This window comes from Melospiza melodia (genome assembly GCF_035770615.1).
Source record: "Melospiza melodia melodia isolate bMelMel2 chromosome 7 unlocalized genomic scaffold, bMelMel2.pri SUPER_7_unloc_1, whole genome shotgun sequence".
In the NCBI taxonomy this organism is placed as follows: Eukaryota; Metazoa; Chordata; class Aves; order Passeriformes; family Passerellidae; genus Melospiza; species Melospiza melodia.
The window spans coordinates 3559159-3577378 of NW_026948497.1; the positions used below are offsets into that span (position 1 = coordinate 3559159).

The following is an 18220-nucleotide window of genomic DNA, read 5'->3' on the forward strand; positions in this document are numbered from 1 at the left end:
GACTGCCAGCAGCCTGGGCAGGGCGGGCACTGAGGAGAAGGGGGACCCCCAATCCAAGCATGACCCCCAGCAGCTGGGACAGGGGGGAATCCCTGAAAAGGAGAGGGGAGGGACCAGGGACGGGGAACTCTTGGGAGGCTTTTCCAGGGCTGAATCTGGGTGTTTGGGAGGTTTTTCTGGAGCCCAGATGGCCAGTGACTTGTAGAGATGGACTCGGGCAGAGGGACCTTCAAACTCAATGTGTGTTGGAAAAGATGAACCAGGAAAACCTTATAAATATGATTATCTGGGAGAAGATTTTGGGAATATAGGAAGAATAAGGAAGATTGAAATGAAAGCAAGCTTTGAGATACCTTAGTTAGTGAACAACTGGAAACAATGGTGTGGCCCAACTGAAGGTAATCCCCTTTTGATGAAACAATTCCTTTTGCTTGCAGACAGATCCAAGGGTCAGAGCAGACCCTACTGGCTCAGCAGAAGGGGTCCAAAGAGAAGTTTTTGGGGTTTAAAATGTAACACATTATGGTGATCTAATGATTTTTACTGGCTGTATGTAAATGCTGTAGGATTTGCATCTGATTCTAGATTGGTTAGTGAGAAATAGAATATTCAACACAGAAGAAGATTGATTGTATTGTAATGGGAATCTTACTCTCTTATGCTTTTGCTCTCTGTTACCCTCTCATCCTCTCTACCCCTCTCTTCTCTCAGGCCTGCTCCGAGCTGTGCCTGGCAGCTCCAAGCAGGGCCCTGCACCCAGGCCCTTTGCAATAAACCGCAAGTTCCACGACCTGGCTGCAGAGCTGTCTCGTCTCCGTCGGTCCCAACCGTCCTACCCCCCAGTGCTCCTACAAACGCGCTCATCCCTTGTTTTCCCCAAACCAGGATTTCCCATTGCCAAGGCCTGGGAGGCTGCGAGGAAGAGGAAGATGCCCCGGGACACTGAGGCAGGTAAAGAGGAAGTCAGTGCCCCTTTCCCCTCTGTGCTGCTCCATCTCCCAGCCCAGCACGGCCCCGGCTGCAGCTCAGGCCTGGGGGGATCTCCTTGCCCTTGCCTGTGGCACAGAGGCAAATCCCATCCTGTCCTTGTCCTTCCTCCCCCAGAGCAGGAGCTGAGCATGGAGAGCAGGGAGGACAAATGCCCGCGGCAGAACCTGGTGGAAGAGGCCGTTTTGAGCGGCTCCACGGCGCAGGAAGCCAACAGGGAGGAAAAGCCCTGGAGATGCTGCACGAGGAGAGGCTGCAAACGCAGCTGGCGGGGATCTGAGGGGGAAAGAGCCAGCCTGGGCCGGGAAGGCGGCCGGAGACGGAGCCAGAGCTCGGAGCTGGTGCTCTGTGAGCAGCTCCATGATGGGGAGAAGCCCCACACGTGCGTGGAGTGTGGGAGGAGCTTCAGGTGGAAAGGGGACCTGATCAGGCACCAGAGGATCCACACTGGGGAACGGCCCTATGAGTGTGGGGAGTGTGGCAAGAGCTTCAGCGTGAGCTCCGACCTGATTGTGCACCAGAGGACCCACACTGGGGAGAAGCCCTATGAGTGTGGGGAGTGTGGGAAGAGCTTCAGCCAGAGCTCCAGCCTGACTGTGCACCAGAGGACCCACACTGGAGAGAAGCCCTATGAGTGTGGGGAGTGTGGGAAGAGCTTCAGCCTGAGCTCCAGCCTGATCAGCCACCAGAGGATCCACACTGGAGAAAGGCCTTACAAGTGATCCGAGTGTGGGATGTGCTTCAGCCGGAGCTCCAGCCTGATCACGCACCAGAGGACCCACACTGGGGAGAGGCCCTACGAGTGTTCCAAGTGTGGGAAGGGCTTTCCGACCAGCTCCCATCTCCTCCGGCACTACCAGAGTCACATGGAGGAGAAGCCCTTCCAATGCCCCGACTGCGGGAAGGGATTGAAGCAGAACTCCGATCTCACCAACCACCTGCGCATCCACACTGGGGAGAGACCCTACGAGTGTGATAAATGCAGGAAGAGGTTTCAGACCAGCTCCTGTCTCCTCCGGCACTGTCGGATTCACAGAGAGGAGAGGCCCTTCCGCTGCCCCAACTGTGGGAAGGGATTCAAGCGCAACTCCGCCCTCGTCATTCACCGGCGCATCCACACTGGGGAGAGGCCCTACAAGTGTCCCCAGTGTGGGAAGAGCTTCTCCAGCAGCTCTCACTTGACCAAACACCAACGGAGGCTCCACTAAGGGAAGCCCTGCGAGTGCCCCAAGTGCGGGCAGAGCTTCGTGCGCTGCTCCAGCTCCTTCCCCCACTGGAGGAGGCACTTTGGGCACAGCCCTGGTCACTCACATTCCCTGTGATCCATGTTGACAACACAGCTGGCTGCTTCTACTTTTTGTTTGGCCTTAATTTCCCTCTACTTCACCTTCATCCTTTAAAAACACCCAAAACTGGGTTAAATGAAGGAAATTGATCGAATATATCTGAAGTTCCATAATTTCTCAGTTGTTTTAGAGGGAATTTAGGATTTGGGGACGCGTTCTGTGTCAAGTACTGCTGTTGCTAAGAGGAAGGATGTTAATGTCACCTTTCTTGTGTTGCTAAGAACTCCTCCCCTGACCCAAACCCCAACTCCACCCTTGGGATGCCCTGTAAAAACTGCCTTTGTCTTGTCTTTGGGGGGGTAAGAAATGGATTCCCAAAGGATCATCCTCATTCTCCACCGGATTCCTAGAGGATCAAGCTTTTCCCACTGGATTCACAGAGGATCAGCTCTTTTCCACTGGATTCCCAAAGGATCAGCTCTTTTTCTACTGGGTTCCCAGGGGATCAGCCCTTTTCCCACTGGATTCCAAGAGGGTCAGCCTTTTTCACTGGATTCCCGAAGAATTCTGACTCTGTCACTGTTGTTTTTTTCTTTGTACTACTGCATTCATATTTTTAATTTTTCCTAATAAAGAACTGATATTTCTATTCCCATATCTTTTCCTGAGAGCTCCTTAATTTCAAATTATTATTATTATTAGCATTAGTAGTAGTAGTATTAGTATTAGTATATTGTTATTACTATTATTATTAATCAAAGGGAGGGGGTATATAGTTTCCATTCCAGTGGAGGCTCCTGAAATGGGGAGACACCCCCAATGATGGGCCATGTCAAATAGTTCCTCAAATAGGTAAATGAGTTTATGGTTATGCATGAGGGTCAATGAATATGCAACAGGCTGATGTAATCAAGCCAGAATAATTAAGGGGTGTCTCCGAAAATAACTGGGGTGTCTTGAAGGCCATAACAACCTTCACCCGTTGGTCCTTGTCTCCCATGACATCAGCCTGTTGCATATTCATAGACTTTTTGCATATCCATAAACTCATTTATATATTTTAGGAACAAACAAAATTGGCTTCGTCCTGTTTGGGTCCCACCCCTGTCCCAGCTCAATTTAGGGCGTCCCATCCCTCTCCCAGCTCAGTTTTGGGATCCCATACCTCTCCCAGCCTAATTTTGGTGTCCCACTCCCCTCCCACCTCAATTTTGGTGTCCCATTCCCCTCCCACCTCAATTTTGGGGTCCCAACCCTCTTTTCCCTGCTCTCCCTCCCCTTTCCAATTGTTCCGCCAGTCCCCTCCCCCATGTTTGGTTTTGGGTGCTCCAGGCCCCGCCTGCTCCGTTTTGGGGTCCCGACCCCGTTTTGGATTAATTTGGGGTCCCCAGCCCATCCCCAGGGTCACCTTCCCCCCCCTCCCCAAATCCGCTCCTGGCAACTGATGAGTCATCAGCAAGACACGCTCTGATTGGATGGAAATTACCCCGCGCCGTCACTGAGTATTTACCGCAGTGAGAGGCCTTGGTCTTTGGCTGGCAAGTGATGAGTCAGAGTCGGGCCGGGCGCTGATTGGCTGAAAATCGCTGAGCGAGGCCAGGGCTCTGAGTTTGTGCGCAGCAAGTGGAACGTCATCGGTGTTGCGCGTTCTGATTGGTCGGGATCTGTTTTGTGGTGGGGACGGGAGGAACTGGGGTTTCTTGAGGTTTATTTGAGTGTATTTAGGGTTTGTTTGGGGTTTATTTGGGGTTATTTATGGACTAATTGGGGTTTCTTTCGGGTTTTTCTTGGTTTATTTCTGTTTATTTGGGGTTATTTGGAATTATTTGGGTATTTTGGAAGTATTAGTGTTTGTTTGGGTTTATTTGGGTTTATGTGGGTTTATTTGGGTTTATGTGGGTTTATTTGGAATTATTTGGGGTTCTTGGGGTAATGTTGGTGTATATGGGGTTTTTTTTTTGTTCGGTGTGCTTGATATCATTTGGGTTTTTTTGGCTTTAACTTCGGGGAGGTTTTTTTCGTTTTTTGGGGTTCTTTGGATTTGTTTGGGGTTATTTGGGGGATTTCTAGGTATTGTTTGGGGTTGTTTGGTGATATTTGGGGGTTTTTTCAGGCGTTTTGGGGTTATTTGAGTTGTTTGGTGTCACGTAAGGTCAAAAGCTCCGGGTGATTTTTTACTGCAAAAATCGGGAATTTTTCCTTAAAAATCCGAGAGTTTTCCCCCAAGAAACCAGGAATGTTCCCTTAAAAATCCCGGACTTTTCCCAGCCAATAGCAGCGCGCCCGGCCCCATACCAACCAATCACCGCGGGTCTCCCCTCAGGAACACCAGCCTCTCTGTGCACCTATCCAACCAATCACTGCATGCCTCCCTTCAGACATGCCCGCCTCTCACACACCGAACAAACCAATCATCGCGTTCCTCCTCTCAGCTGCTCTCGCCTTTCTCGACCTGAACCGACCAATCACCGGGCGTCTTCCCTCAGCAATTCCCGCATTCTTTGCCTCTATCCAACCAATCACCGCGCGCCTGCCTTCAGCGGAGCCCGCCTGCCCCGCCCATCTCCTGTCAATCACCATGCCCCCACTCCCTCTACGAAACCAACCAATCACCGGGCGTCTCCCGTCACCAACTCCCGTGCTCTCCGCGCTGCTCCAGCCAATCAGAGCCGAGCTGGAAGCAACGCCCCTTGACCCCGAGGCCGGGAATGGAGCGGGCGCCCCCTCCCCCCCCCGCCCCCCGGGACCCCCTCAGGGACCCCCGGGAGCCGCCCCGGGCTCGGGCGGGTGCTGCGGGAGGCGCTGGAGAGAGCGGGGGAGGCGCTGGGAGAGGACGGGGGGCTCCGGGAGCTGCTGAGGAGGCGCAGGGACAGGTGAGGGGTCCTGGAGGGGTCGTGAGGGGAATTTGGGGAGGGGTCTTGAGGAGGCTTGGGGGGGAATTTGGGGAGGGTCTGGGGGGAACTTGAGGGTGTTTTAGCGGGGTCTGGGGGTGCTGGGGGGCTTTGGAGGGGTATTTAGGGAGGGGTCCTCGGGGGATGTCACGATCGGTCGTCACGGACGGGTTTCGTGATGGTTCATGGATTTGATCTAAGGGTGCAAAAAGAACCAACACGGTACAAGGGGGTTTGCAATGATAATCGAAACAAATGCACCTTTATTGAATGAGCACAGCAAAATGCGATAGAGGGATTAAGGGAGAGAAAAAGATGGGGGAAGAGAGAGAGACAAAAGAGAGAGAGAGAGAAAGAGAGAGGGAATAGAGCTACCAAACGTAGAGACGACGTCCTTTGGTCCAGTCCAGTCGAGGACCTGCCTGTTGCGTCGGGGAAGTCTCAGAGGCCCAGTTCATCTGGACCCCAATTATACTCTTTTTCATTAGGGCAAAGGGGATGGATTTTGCAGCTGGAACAAAGGTAGTTTATTGTATCTTCGGGGGGGGTGGGAAATAAGGGTACACACAGTCCAAGTTTGGCAGCAGGCGAGAGTCATTGTTTTTGTTGTCCACTGCCTACACCTGCAACATCCATCTTGCTTTGGGCAGCTTTCCTTCCTCGCCCTGTACACCTCCCCCGAGTTGGGGCTTTCAGTCCCAGTCTCTGGAAGAAGGTGAGAGGGGCCTTCTCACATAGGGATTTCATGTCTCAGTCCCTTGATGAAGAGGTTTCTTACATCTCTACTTGTCTGTCACAGTGGTTATGAACAGTCTTCTCTTGGAGGAGGGGACCACCCTAACGCTCAAACCAGCCAGGCTGAGAGGTAGGGAGGATTCCAGAGCTATTGTGCAAAAGGGCAGGATGCCCTGTGAGCTCAGTGTAGCGTATAACAAACAACATCTGTGAAAACAGCAACTTAGCAACGCTTTCAGGCCTCAGGCACATGACTTTCCCAGCCACCGGATCAGCAAACGGGGGTTTTAATTTTTTGGTGGTCTCTCTCCATGACAATCATAAGGCAGACGAGGGATATTTCAGACAGACTCTCTCAACACGAAACACACTTGTTCCCCCAGCTCCAGAAGACTCGATGCAGCAACAAAAACATTCCTGCAGGAACCACCAAAGGCCAAGGGCCGTTTGGCCACTTTCCTTTTCACACCGCACGCTCGGGCAAATTGCGCAGACCAAGCAGCCTTTCCCCTCTTCCCCATTGGCCTGAAGACACTCTGCACCAAGAGAAAGCTCCTGGACACCTGGCTATCCAACAACAGCAATTTAATGTTCCTCTAGTGGGTGAAGGAAAAGGAAGTGCTGGCAGAGGAGAGGTGTTCCCCGCAGGCTCAGGTGGCCACAGCAGACGCAGCCTCCCGGATCAGTTCTGCACAGCGCCGCGGCAGGACACTCAGCCACGGGCACACAGGAAAGGCCGCGACTTCCAGAGGTGGCGGAGTTGGTCTCGCATCCTCTGGAGCCGGGAGGAGGGAACGCTCCGTACAGCTAAAAGGATGTACAGAGCTTGAAGCGCCAGGCATGAGATGGCAGGGCTGCTGTCATCCGTCATGGCCTGAAGGGCTGCAGAGAGAGAAACAGAGGCACAGTCAGAGGCTGGATCTGCGGGGAGCTGGGCAGAGCCTCCAGCCTCGTCCATGCCACGCAGCTCCTGGCTCGGCCTGGAGGAAGCAGGAGCCAAGAAGGACGAGCTGGCAGCTGCTGGCCAGGAATGTCCCGCAGGCCCCTGCAAGGTGTCTGCGCTGTGGCCCCGCTGCCCTTGGGGCGCGCAGGGAGCGGAGCCGTCGGCAGGCGGGCCAGGGAACGCAGCTGCCAGCGGCAGCCCCCGCCGAGAGCCCCCGGGCCTCACTCACCGCTGCAGATGATGCGGAACTGCGGCTGCTGCCCTGCCAGGTAGCGCCCGGCCATCCCTGGGGAACACAGAGCGTGTCCTGCCTTCAGAGGCACAGCTGCCGCCCACGGGCGCTGCCAGCCCTGAGGCCACACGCCCTGCTGGCCCGGCAGGGCTCAGCCCGGGCCCCTGGCGCACGCTGCCGCCCCAGGGCACGGCTGCCAGAGGGCGGCAGCAGCAATGCCCAGGCCAGCGGGGGCTGCCCATGCCCGCGCCCGGATCCTGCTGCCGGCACAGCAGGCGGGGCCGGGGCCGAGCTGCGGCAATGGGGCGGGCCGGGGAGGGAGCCGGGCTTGGCGCTCACCCATGAACCTGACGGCCGCCTCTCGCAGGGCCTCCTGTGCGCTCCGCAGGGACGGCAGGGCCAGGCGCAGGTGCTCGGCCGCTCGGCTCCTGTCCTCTGCCAGCTGCAGAGAGCGGCAGGGCACGGAGGGAAAGGGTTGATGCGGGCCCTGCCCCTGGGCCAGGCGATCCCTCCCTGGGCCGGCGCTGCTCCCCCTGCCCACAGAGCCCCGAGGCCCGGCCAGCAGCCGCAGGCGCCGGGCTCGGCACGGGGCACAGGGCCCGGCGAGCCGCGGTGCCGCCCCGCAGCAGAGCCCGGCTGGCTCGGGGCTCCGTCGGCACCGGCCGTGGGGCCACAGGAGCCTGGAGCAGAGCCCGCATGGTCCAGGGAAGGGAGCGGCGTGTGGGGCGCAGGCCGGTGCCCCTGCGTGCGGCACTGGGCAGGGGCCACAGCTGCCAACCCCACAGACTGGGCGCCGTGGGCAGGCTCCGGGGATTGGGCTGGGCATTCCAGGCTGTCCTTACCAAGCACTCAGCAAATCTCCACATTTGATCCGTCTGCAGCGGCTGCTTGAGATCCTTCCTCTTCAGGAACCTCACTGCAGAAAGCAGCGTTTCCCGAGAGGCCTGCAGAGCAGCAGAGACCCAGAGATGGCACCACAGCCCAGGGCACAGGAGCCGAATCTCTGTGCCAGGGCTGGGAGGAGGCTGGAGCCCGTCAGGTGCCAGGGGGTGGGGAGACAGCTGAGCCCCCTTCCATGGGGACACCCAGGAGGCCTCACCTGTGCCACACACCGGTTCTCATCGTGGCAGTGGAAGAAGAGTGGGAGCAGGCTCTGGCTCACAGGCTTCTTCAGGGGCTTTTCTCCCTTCGCCACTACTAGCATGATCACATCTTGGAAGAGGCAAATGGAGAGCAGCTGCACAAGGCTGTTGTCCTGTTGGAAAGGAAGCCAAAGTCCTCCACATCCGCTGCTCCAGGCCGCCCTGTGCCCAGGCCCAAGGCAGCACCCAAGTGCCCGTGGCTGAGGGCACAGAGCCTCACATTGACAAAGAGGTGCCAGAGCGCCTCAGCCAGCTGCAGGGCGATGGGGCTGGCTATTGCCAGGTCTTTCTGCAGCATCAGGAGGCTGAGCACAATGAGGGTCTTCTCCACGATGTCTTCATCCCTATCCCACAGTAGCTTCACAAGGCTTTCAGTCAGGCTGTACATGCTTGGATCCTGTGTGCAAAACAAGGCTGGGCAACCCCACGCTGCTGCTGCTGCTGCAGGGCTCAGAGGCCAAAGGCCTGTCCCGAAGTGTCGAAAGTAGGGAGACCAGGACACCAGGTGGTCATCAACAGGTCCTGTTTATTGCAGAAAGCATCAAACACTTTTACAGCAAATAATAAGCTTATGAATATTCTGTAAGCCAAGCGATCTGTTGGTTAAACTATACCATCAATTGTTCCTCATTCCTTTGGGCCTACGTTCTCTACTTCTCACGTCTCTCTGTTCACTTCGTTATGATACTCAGCTAGGCCCAAGGACACGCTATCTTGCAGGTGCAGGACTTGGAATTAGCCATGGCCCTGTACTTTTCCAGTCTCTAGTCAGCTAAATTCCCAACACCGAAGCACTCAGGCAGCTGAACAGCGAGCCTGGAGAGCTGGGAGCAGCTGCCACAGCTGCCAAAGCCCAGCTAAGCCCAAGGGGCTGCTTGCCCCAGCCCCACGCTGCCAGCACAGCTTCAGCTGCTGCCTCCTTCTCACCATCGAGGTGAGCACCACGAGGCCTCGGAGCGCCACGCGACGCATCTCCCTGGACTGGCTCTGCAGGTGCCTTGTCAGGATCTCCAGGACTTGTTCAATGCATTCGCTCAAGTCCAGGCAATCCAGGAGCTGCAAGGCACAGAGCAGGCACAGAGGTGCCAGCTGGCAGGAGCTCAGAAGTGCACAGGGCCGAGCCAAGGCAGCAGCACAGGGCACAGGCAGCGTCCCAGGCAGCTGCGGCTACGAGAGGGCAGAGGGCTGGGAGGCAGCTCAGCCAGGCAGCGCTGGCCATGGGGCTCACCTCCACCAGGAAGGCCAGGGCGGGCAGTTCCCAGTCTGAAAGGCCTTGGCTGAGCAGCTCAAAGAGGCAGGATGCCATGCCACAGCACCAGATGATGGAGACACGGCGCATCTCCCTGGCAGGGAGGAAAAGGCACCATTGCTCCTGGGCCGGGCGGGCAAACCTCTCCCAGGGCTGACTGGCAGAGCTCTGCTCTGCTCCCGAGCACCCCGGGGGCGCTTTGGGAGGTGGCTGTTCCCGGGCACCCTCCTCTGCCGGCCTTTTCCAGTCTGCTCATCCCTCCCTTGGTGACAAGGCCCTGCCGCCCATGAGCACGGGGACGGTGTGCGGTGTTGTGGGCACAAAGGAGAGGGGCGGTGGGGAGAACGAGGTCTCACCTGGCCAGCAGACCCACTGCACAGTGGTGGGTGTCGGCACAGAGCAGCGTGTCCCAGGCACGCTTGCGTTCCATGGACAGCACCACGTGCTCATAGCGCATTTGGCAGAGCAGGGCCTTCAGGGTCTGCAGCGCAAAGCTGTGTGCAGAGCAAAGGCCAGGTCACGCTGGGAGCCCCAGCTCCTGCCCTGGGGCATGGGAGGGATGGGGAGACTGGGAGGACTGGCACGGAGCACCTGTTGGGGTTGGCGGAGAGGCCGTGTTGCTCCTGGCATCCCTGCCAGAAGGTCTCAACCTCTTCTGGCATCTCCTGCGTGCTGATGTAAGCTTGGAAGAGCAGATGCAGAAAGAGACTGGGGAAATACTCCAGCACAGCAGGCGAGCGCCAGGCCAGATTGAAGATTTTCCACAGTGCCACGGTTCCCTGCATGAAATAAAACAGCCAGAGACAACGCTCAGTGCCAAGACATCCACGTGGCAGGGCCCGAGCGTGCGAGGGAGAGGTCGAGGGAGACACGGGGGGAGCATCCGGCCTGGTGCCCCTGAGCCCTGCCCCTAAGGCAGGATTCAGCCCAGTGCCTGAGGCAGGGAGATGCAGCTGGGGGGAGCACAGAGAGCTGGCTGCTGGAGAGGCGGCCTGGGGGCTGGCAAAGGCCGGCACCAGAAACTCCCAGCCAGGGCAAAGACTCCTGCGTCATCCCCATTGGAGGTGCACACGCTGTGCACTGGCCAGGCCCTCAGCACATGGAGGAGCAGCTGCAGCGCCGGCTCCGCAGTCCTGCTCGAGGACATGATGGTTCCCCACATGGTGGCGGCAGCTCTGTGGGGTCAGAGCTCTGTGTCAGGGCGGGCTCGGCCACAGCGCCGTGGCCTGGGCAGCTGCAGGGCCCCGCGCTGGCCCTCAGCCCTGCCTCTGCCCACTGCCCCTGGCCGGCAGTGGCCAGCCAGCCCATGTGGGTACAGGCCCGGAGGGGCAGGGAGGGAGCGTGGCACCAGGCTCAGGAGCTGACATGGCAGCACTGGAAAACAGAGGAGCCAGAGGATCCTGGAACTGCCCGCCTGTCTGGCAGTCAGCAGGGACAGGCTCTACAGGGTGACGGGCAGGTGAAGCCTAAGCCCTCAAGGCACGTGGGGCTGCCCTACCTGTCACACGATGGGGCCCAGCGCAAGAGGGTGATCACCACGTCACAGGGGTGTTCCTGGGTCAGCTCCAGAAGGGCCTTGTCCAGACTGTGCCCAGCAGACTCATTGGCTGTGAGCCAGTGGTGGATGTACCTCACCATCAGGGCCAGGGCCCTCAGCCCGCTTTCGGAAAAACCCCGGGGCCTCCCAGTCCGTCCCAGTCCATCCCTGTGCCTGCCCGGCGTGTCCATCCCGTGTAGGTTGTCCGTGTAGCCGGCTCCTTTTAGCCAATGAGAGCGCGTCTTTCCGGTGACTCATCGGTTGCCATGCAGAGTCCCTGGCGCTCAAATCCCGAGGGCCCGCGCTGGACTCGGCCTCCCAGTGCCGCGCACTTCATTCCCAGTTAATTCCAGGGCCACCAAAATCCCTCTGAGTGCCATCCTAGTCGCTCTCAGTACTTCCAAAGTCCCTCCCTCCTCTTCTCAGGCTATTCCAAATCCATTCAAAATTAATTCCCAGTTCATTCTCCGTTCAAGCCCGGACGTCCAACATCCGTCCCAGTGTGCCCCACCCTGTCCCATCTCTCTCAGCGCCACCCCAATCGCTCCCAGTCCCTCTCTAGCCCATTCCCAGTCCATTTCCAGCCAAACCCAGCCCTCTCCTCTCTCTCTCCCAGTGCCTCCCAGCGTGTCCACCTCGCTGGTGCCCCCCTCGAGCTCCCAGCCCGAAACGCCTGCTCTGCTCTGTGATGGATTTCTACCCTGCTGCCATCCAGGTGAGGTGGTTCCAGGGCCAGCAGGAGCTCTCGGAGCACGTGGTGGCCACCGACGTGGTCCCCAACGGGGACTGGACCTACCAGCTGCTGGTGCTGCTGGAAACGCCACCCCGGCGCGGGGTGAGCAACAGCTGCCAGGTGGAGCACGTCAGCCTGGAGCAGCCCCTGAGGCGGCACTGGGGTACGGGGGAGCCCCTGGGGGCGCTGGCAGAGGCGCTGGGCTGTGCTGGGAGCCACTGGGAGGGAGCTGGAGAGAGCCGGGCTGGGACTGGGAGAGGGGCTGGGGGCTGGGCAAGGGCTGGGAAGGGGTTTGGGGGATGCTGGGGAGGGTGGGATGGGGTTGAAGGGGTCGTGGTGGGAACTGGGAGGGAGTTTGGGGGTGCTGGGTGTGACTGGGAGGGAGTTTGGGGGCGCTGGGTGCAAAGGGCAGGGGGTTTAGAGGATGCCGGTTGCGACTGGAAGGGACTGGAATGAGCCTGGAGGGGGCGCTCGGAGCGCCTTGGTGTGTCGGTGAGAGATTTTGGGGCTGCTGAGCCCTGCGGACCCCCCAGAGATGCCGCCGGACGCCGCCCGCAGCAAGTTGCTGACGGGGACTGGGGGCTTCGTCTTGGGCTTCGTCTTCCTGGCGCTGGGGCTCGGCTTCTCCCTGAGCAAGAAGGTCAGGGCGGGTGCCGGGGGTGGCGTCCCCGCCGTGGCGGAGCGTGTGCGCTCCCGCCAGGGCCCCCAGCCCGGTGTCACCCCCTTTTCTCTGCCCACAGAGCTCCTGCGGCGGCCGCAGCCCCTCCCCGTGGGCCCCGGCCCGGCCGGGACCCCCCGCTCCGTCCCCGCTCCGCTGATTTTGGGGGGTCCCGTGTCCCCCCCAGCCCCGCTGGCGCTCTGCCCCCGTCCAGTGCCTGCTCCCAGTGCTCCCAGTAAAGCTTCCCAGTTGGGCCCGGGGCCTTTTATTGGGGGGGCGATGGGGAGGAGTGTGGGGGGGGGGCGATGGGACGGATTTGGGCAAAGGGAGGGGGACAAAGGGTGGGGGCTGGGCGCGGGAGGAGGAGGGAGAGGGGTCGCTGCCCGCGGATCCCGCAGTGCCCGGTGCGGGACGAGCTCCGTGCGCCGCTCCATCTCTATCCCCCGTGGGAGGATCCACGCTGGATAATCCCGGGTGACCCCCAGGGTCAGAGCCCTCCGTGTTGGGAACACACCTGGCTGGGAGTTCCACATCTTCCTGGCCCCCCCGTGGACACCTCGATGAAGGCCGGGTGTCCCCGCTACTTTTCCTGTTTCTGCTCCTCTCCTCATCTCCCCCTTCTCTTCCCCCGGTTCAATCGTTCCCCCCCCTCCCCGCTCCTCCTCCCGCCTCCTTCCCCTCTTCTCTCACATCCCCTGCCCCTTCCTCAATGGTTTCTTGAAGGGTCCAGTTCCATCATTCCTTTCCTTGGCTACAGCCCTGAGGGCTTTTCCAGCTGACTTCACTACTGCACTCTCAGATTGAGAGTGGGGAATCTTGGTGCTTGGTTTCCTCATTCCAGCTGCCTTTGACAGGGTTTGTTTCTGTCCTCAGCTGATTTTGGCCTCTGTGCTCAGCTCAGCCCTGAGCAGGACCAGCGCAGCTCCATGGTGGACACTGCTCACTCTGGATGGCCCCAGAAGTTGTGACCAGATCTCCTTATGGCCCCAAGGTGGACATCTGGGCCTTTGGCACTGTGACCATCGAGATGGTGGAAGGAGAACCTCCTTACTTCAGGGAAACGGCGGCCATGGTAAGAGGCAAATTCTCCAGGAGCTGCAGAAGCCTGTGAGCACAGGGGGACCCTGCACTGGGAGCAGCAGCTGAAGGTTTCTGCACATGGGAAGGGAATTCCCAGAGGACTCCAGCCCCAACACAGAAGAATATTCTTCAGTCTCCAGCAACAATTTGCTTTAGGATTTATGTTGTTGTAGCTCATTTGGCTGTGAGGATGACCTGAAAATGTGAAGCAAGTGCATCAGGTCTAATGTTACCTTGCAAGAAAACCTCACATCAACCCCACATCCTGCCCCCAAACCCAACAAGATTTCTGCAGCAGTTTCTAAAAGAGTTTTGTGAGATGATTTCCCCCCTGATTCTTCTCACTGGGAAACTTGTTGAAAAAATGAAGATGATTGTTTAACATTCCCAAAGTCTAACATATTTCTTTCCTAGTCCAAGCTACTTTCTCTGTGTCACCAAGCCTGAGCTTTCAGCATCACAAACCTCCTGTTTCTTGCCTGGCAGTGTCTGGGATGGGGCATCAGGAATGCATTTACTTGAGTGTCAGTGGCACTGCAGAGATGCACTTGATGTAAGAATCCTCTGAAATAACACAGGCAGACAACACTGACTCTGGGAAATGGCCTGTAAAGCTGGTGTCTCCATTTGGAGAAGCAAAATGTGCTATTTCTGATGGAGGTTCCTACTGACAGAGTCAGCCAATGAAACTGGCTCTCAAGGCGAGATCATTTGGTTGTTGCAGTGGCTGTGGCAGCCCCAGGGTTTGGGTTTTTTGGCTGGCATAGCAAAATGAGCTCTGAGCAGCATCTGTGGCAGGGAGGAAAGTGCCCCTGGAGCTGGGGCTGAGGCTCCGGGGTGGATGTGAGCCCGTGTGGGTGTGAAGGGAGTTGGCAGAGCGCTGAGTTTGCTTTCCCTGCAGGCTCGCACTCTGATCCGGCAGAATGGGACCCCGCAGCTGCAGGAGCCCCGGCGCCTGTCGGCTCTGCTGCGGGACTGCCTCGAGTGCAGCCTGGAGCCGGACGAGGAGCGGCGCTGGGCTGCCCAGGAGCTGCTGCAGCTGAGGGCCAGGGGCTGCAGGGGAAGCAGCAGCGCCAGGGAGGGGTTTTCTTGTGGGGCCCCCTCCGACAGTCTCTAGTCTGGCTGCGTTCCACACGCAGAGCAAGCAGAACCCTCGCCTGCTGTGGCTTGGCAGGCTCCTTTGGAGCTCATCTGGGCCTGGTGCCCCACAGCGAGCAGGGACATCTTCAAGCAGCTCAGGGGGCCCAGAGCCCTGCCTGACCAGAGCTTGGATGGTTCCAGGGAGGAGGCACCTCCCACATCTCTGGGTACCCTCTGTCAGTGTTTCCCCACTCTGCTGGTTAAAAAATTCTTCCTTAGATGTAATCTGTGCCTGCTTCCCCCTCCTGAATTTCAAACCATTTCCCTTTGTCCTGTTGCAACAGACCCTGTGAGGAACTTCACTTTGGAAAGTAACAGTTCATTTCTTTCCTTTTTATCCTTTGGGCAGCACCCATTTTTATCATCAGCCAAGCCTCTCTCCAGCCTGACCCCTCTGACCACTGGAGCAAACTGAGGCAGCCGCGGAGGAGATGAATCCCTTGAGGACAGCTGTGGTGAGGTGTATGTGGCCCAAAAGGTCAGTGTCTGGCTAGCTGAGGTAAAGGCCGACACCCAGCTGCGTTCCCTGCCAGCACCCCTCGGCGTCGTAAGGCCTCAGGCTGTGCTGGCTGCAGACAGGATCTCGCTGCAGGTAGGACGAGTAAGGAGCAGGACACTCACTGGGGGTGAAGTCAGGCTTATCGCCCAAGGAAACCAACCAGGGAGTGACCAAGAGGGGAGGGTGAACCAAGCTTATAAAGGGGGAAGGATTCAAGGGGAAGGGTTTACAGAGGGCCAATCAGGGAAGGGAAGGGAGTGAACTAAACATGACAAGCAACAGATGAGAACCAATAAGCATAAAGTAAGGGAGGGGCCCCGGGACCACAGCCTACCACAACCGCCAGAGAGAAGATGATTCTGGAAATCTGGGAGGAGTGGGGGGTGATTGACTGGGCCCAGGGAGGAGAAAAAGTTTACATATAAGGAGATGAGGGGGGAGGAGGAATTATATAACTTAAAAGACTGACAATACAAGTGGCGGGAAAACTGGGAAGGGCAGAACCATTTACATAAAACGGGGGGAACCATACAAAAATGGGGGAGTAATACAATAAACTTAACAAACACACCACAACATCTCCCCGTTTTTTACCAAATAAAATTAGAAAGAATGGAAAAGTCCATATAAAACTTAAACTGCAGGGACCCGCGGCTGGTCCAGCCAAGTCTTGCCCTCCTCAATTTGGAGTCCATCCGCCCATAGGTGGTCAAAGGGTGGCGTGGTTGCCCCTTCCTCATCCATGGCTTCTCCGGCCTCTGAGGAGAGGTCCTCCAACTCGACGGGCTCATTGAGGGGAACGGTGGTGTGGTTCACACTTGGCGTTGCTACTTTTGTCATCAGTCTTTTGACCAGTCCACGGATCACAGTAACAAGAATCAAGAGTATAATCAAACTTAAAATAACCTTACTAACTGATTCTAAAACTGAACTGGCCCACCCGCTAAGGCCCCAACCCTTGAAGGTGTCCCCCAGCCAGTCAGATGTTTCTTGTTTTATTTGATGCAGAAGGTCATGAAGGCGTTTCACTCAGTGCCTGGCGTCCTCGGCTCGTGAGGACAGGTTCATGCAGCAGAGGCCCTCAAACTCCTCACAGTGGTGATGGTGAAGCAGCAATAGAAAATCTATTGCTGCCCTGTTTTGGAGTGTCGCCTTTCTTGTTATTTCCTTGTCTGTGAGGAGGTCGTATAGAGCAGCTGAGGTAAGATTGGCTTGTTTAGCCACCCAACACTCCAGGCAGCCCAATTCACCCAGAGATTTCGCCACTGATACCCACGGCAATAGGATGGTAAAAGTGACGGATTTTGAGTGAGACCAATGAGTAATTTTGTCATCACAGTCCTCAGTGAGATCCTTAAGATCCTTAGACCTGGCCATTCGGACGTGACGTTTGTTTTTCTCCAATTGACAATTTGGGTGATGTTGGGGGTAAAGAGCGTCACTCTGCCAAAAGTGCACAGCCCTCTGATCAGACCAGAGGGGAAGCTTGCCCACGCTTGGTTGCCACAAATCAAAAACACTCCCCTGGGAAGGGCATAAGGGATCTGTCCAGTGGTAGTGGGACCGCTGATCTTTAATACGGCTCTGCACCACTGATTCGCTTGATATTCTTTTTTAGTTTGCTGGACCACCTCCACGCCCTTCTTTATAGGAGCTAAAGTATAATCGAACTGAAAACAGATAGAGGAGTTGGCAGAACCGAGAAGATGTAATTCTGTGGGCTCGGAGGCTAAAGGATCCAGCCTAAACACTCCGTCGCTCCAGGCGTTACTAGAATCAAAACTGGGGAGGATAGTAAGGCTCCGGGCCAAAATAGGGGAAAAGGCTGACTGAAAGGCAGGGGGAAACTCGCCTGCAGCGAAAGGGATCCCCACAAGACAAGACGACATTGGGTCCTCTGCTGTGCTGGTGTTGAGGCAAATGTGGTCTTGTCCTAAAGACTGAGCCAAGGCACGCCAGACATTGACCTTTGGCTGGGGGATGACCCATGGTTTCGAAGATGGCAGCAGGAGTCCGTAGGTTGCCAGCAGAATGCCCGGGTTGGGAGCCGTTGGTGACGATGCGGGGGCCATCAGGGAGATGTACTAAAACAAAAGAGAAATGGTGAAAGTATAAGGAAATCACTCTGATGGTTTTGCCCCAAACAACCAACTTAAATCTGAAGAAGATGGGGAGGAAACAGGAGATGAGGTTCGAGACTCACAAACTAATGGAAAATCGGAAGGAGAAGGAGAAGAGGGAGAAGAGGGCTCTGCTTCAGGAATGGGAGAAAGTTCAGAGAAAAAGGAAGATGTTATAGTGGAGGGTTTCCTCCGCCACCACCAACACACTACCTGGACCCGTGGCACAGCCCCTTTCTGCGTCCCCTGCTTCGGGACGAAGGGCCTGACCCATTTTGAGGGTATCCAGCGGGGGCCTGAGGGAGTGGACACGCAAGCGTATTCTCTCCCCCAGGTCACCAGGTCAAATGGCCCCTCCGTCCGCCAGGTCTCCGGATCCTTGATAAGGACCGGCGGCCTGGCTTTAGGCTGCAGCTGCTGGTGACTGCCGAAGTGATGGACCACCGGAGGGTTGGGGTTGTCAAAAGAGCAATTGAGGAAGTTGAGGGTGTAAAGTGCTCTTGACAACCGGATGTGGGGGGTCTCCACCTTCACAGCCGCTTGCTGCCTATCTAAGATCTTCTTCAGGCTCTGGTAGGCCCTCTCCACCATGGCTTGGGCTGTTGGGGAATAGGGGATGCTGGTCTTATGTTCCATTCCCCATTGCTGCAGGAAGCTCCGCAGTTCCTTGGACATATACACTGGGCCATTGTCAGTTTTGATGGCCCTAGGGATGCCCAAGACAGCGAACGCCAGAAGCAGATGCTCCTGGACATCCGCGGCCTTCTCCCCTGTGTGGGCAGAGGCATAGATAGCTCCGGAGAAGGTATCCACTGAGACATGGACGTAACACAATCTACCAAAAGAAGGGATGTGTGCCACGTCCATCTGCCACACCTCACAGCTCGCCAAGCCCTGGGGATTAGCCCCCAAGGCAATGGTGGGCATCTGGTCTCGCTGGCATTGGGGACATGTGGCCACGATTGCCTTGGCCTGGTCCTGGGTCAGA

General features: G+C 57.2%; 2 pseudogenes; one reads left to right on the top strand and one right to left on the bottom strand.

The window, feature by feature from the left end:
• Positions 1 to 18220, bottom strand: part of LOC134432716 (uncharacterized) — an 899340-nt pseudogene that overhangs the window by 755591 nt on the left and 125529 nt on the right.
• LOC134432721 (zinc finger protein 11-like) overlaps positions 1 to 18220 on the top strand; it is a 229693-nt pseudogene that overhangs the window by 163182 nt on the left and 48291 nt on the right.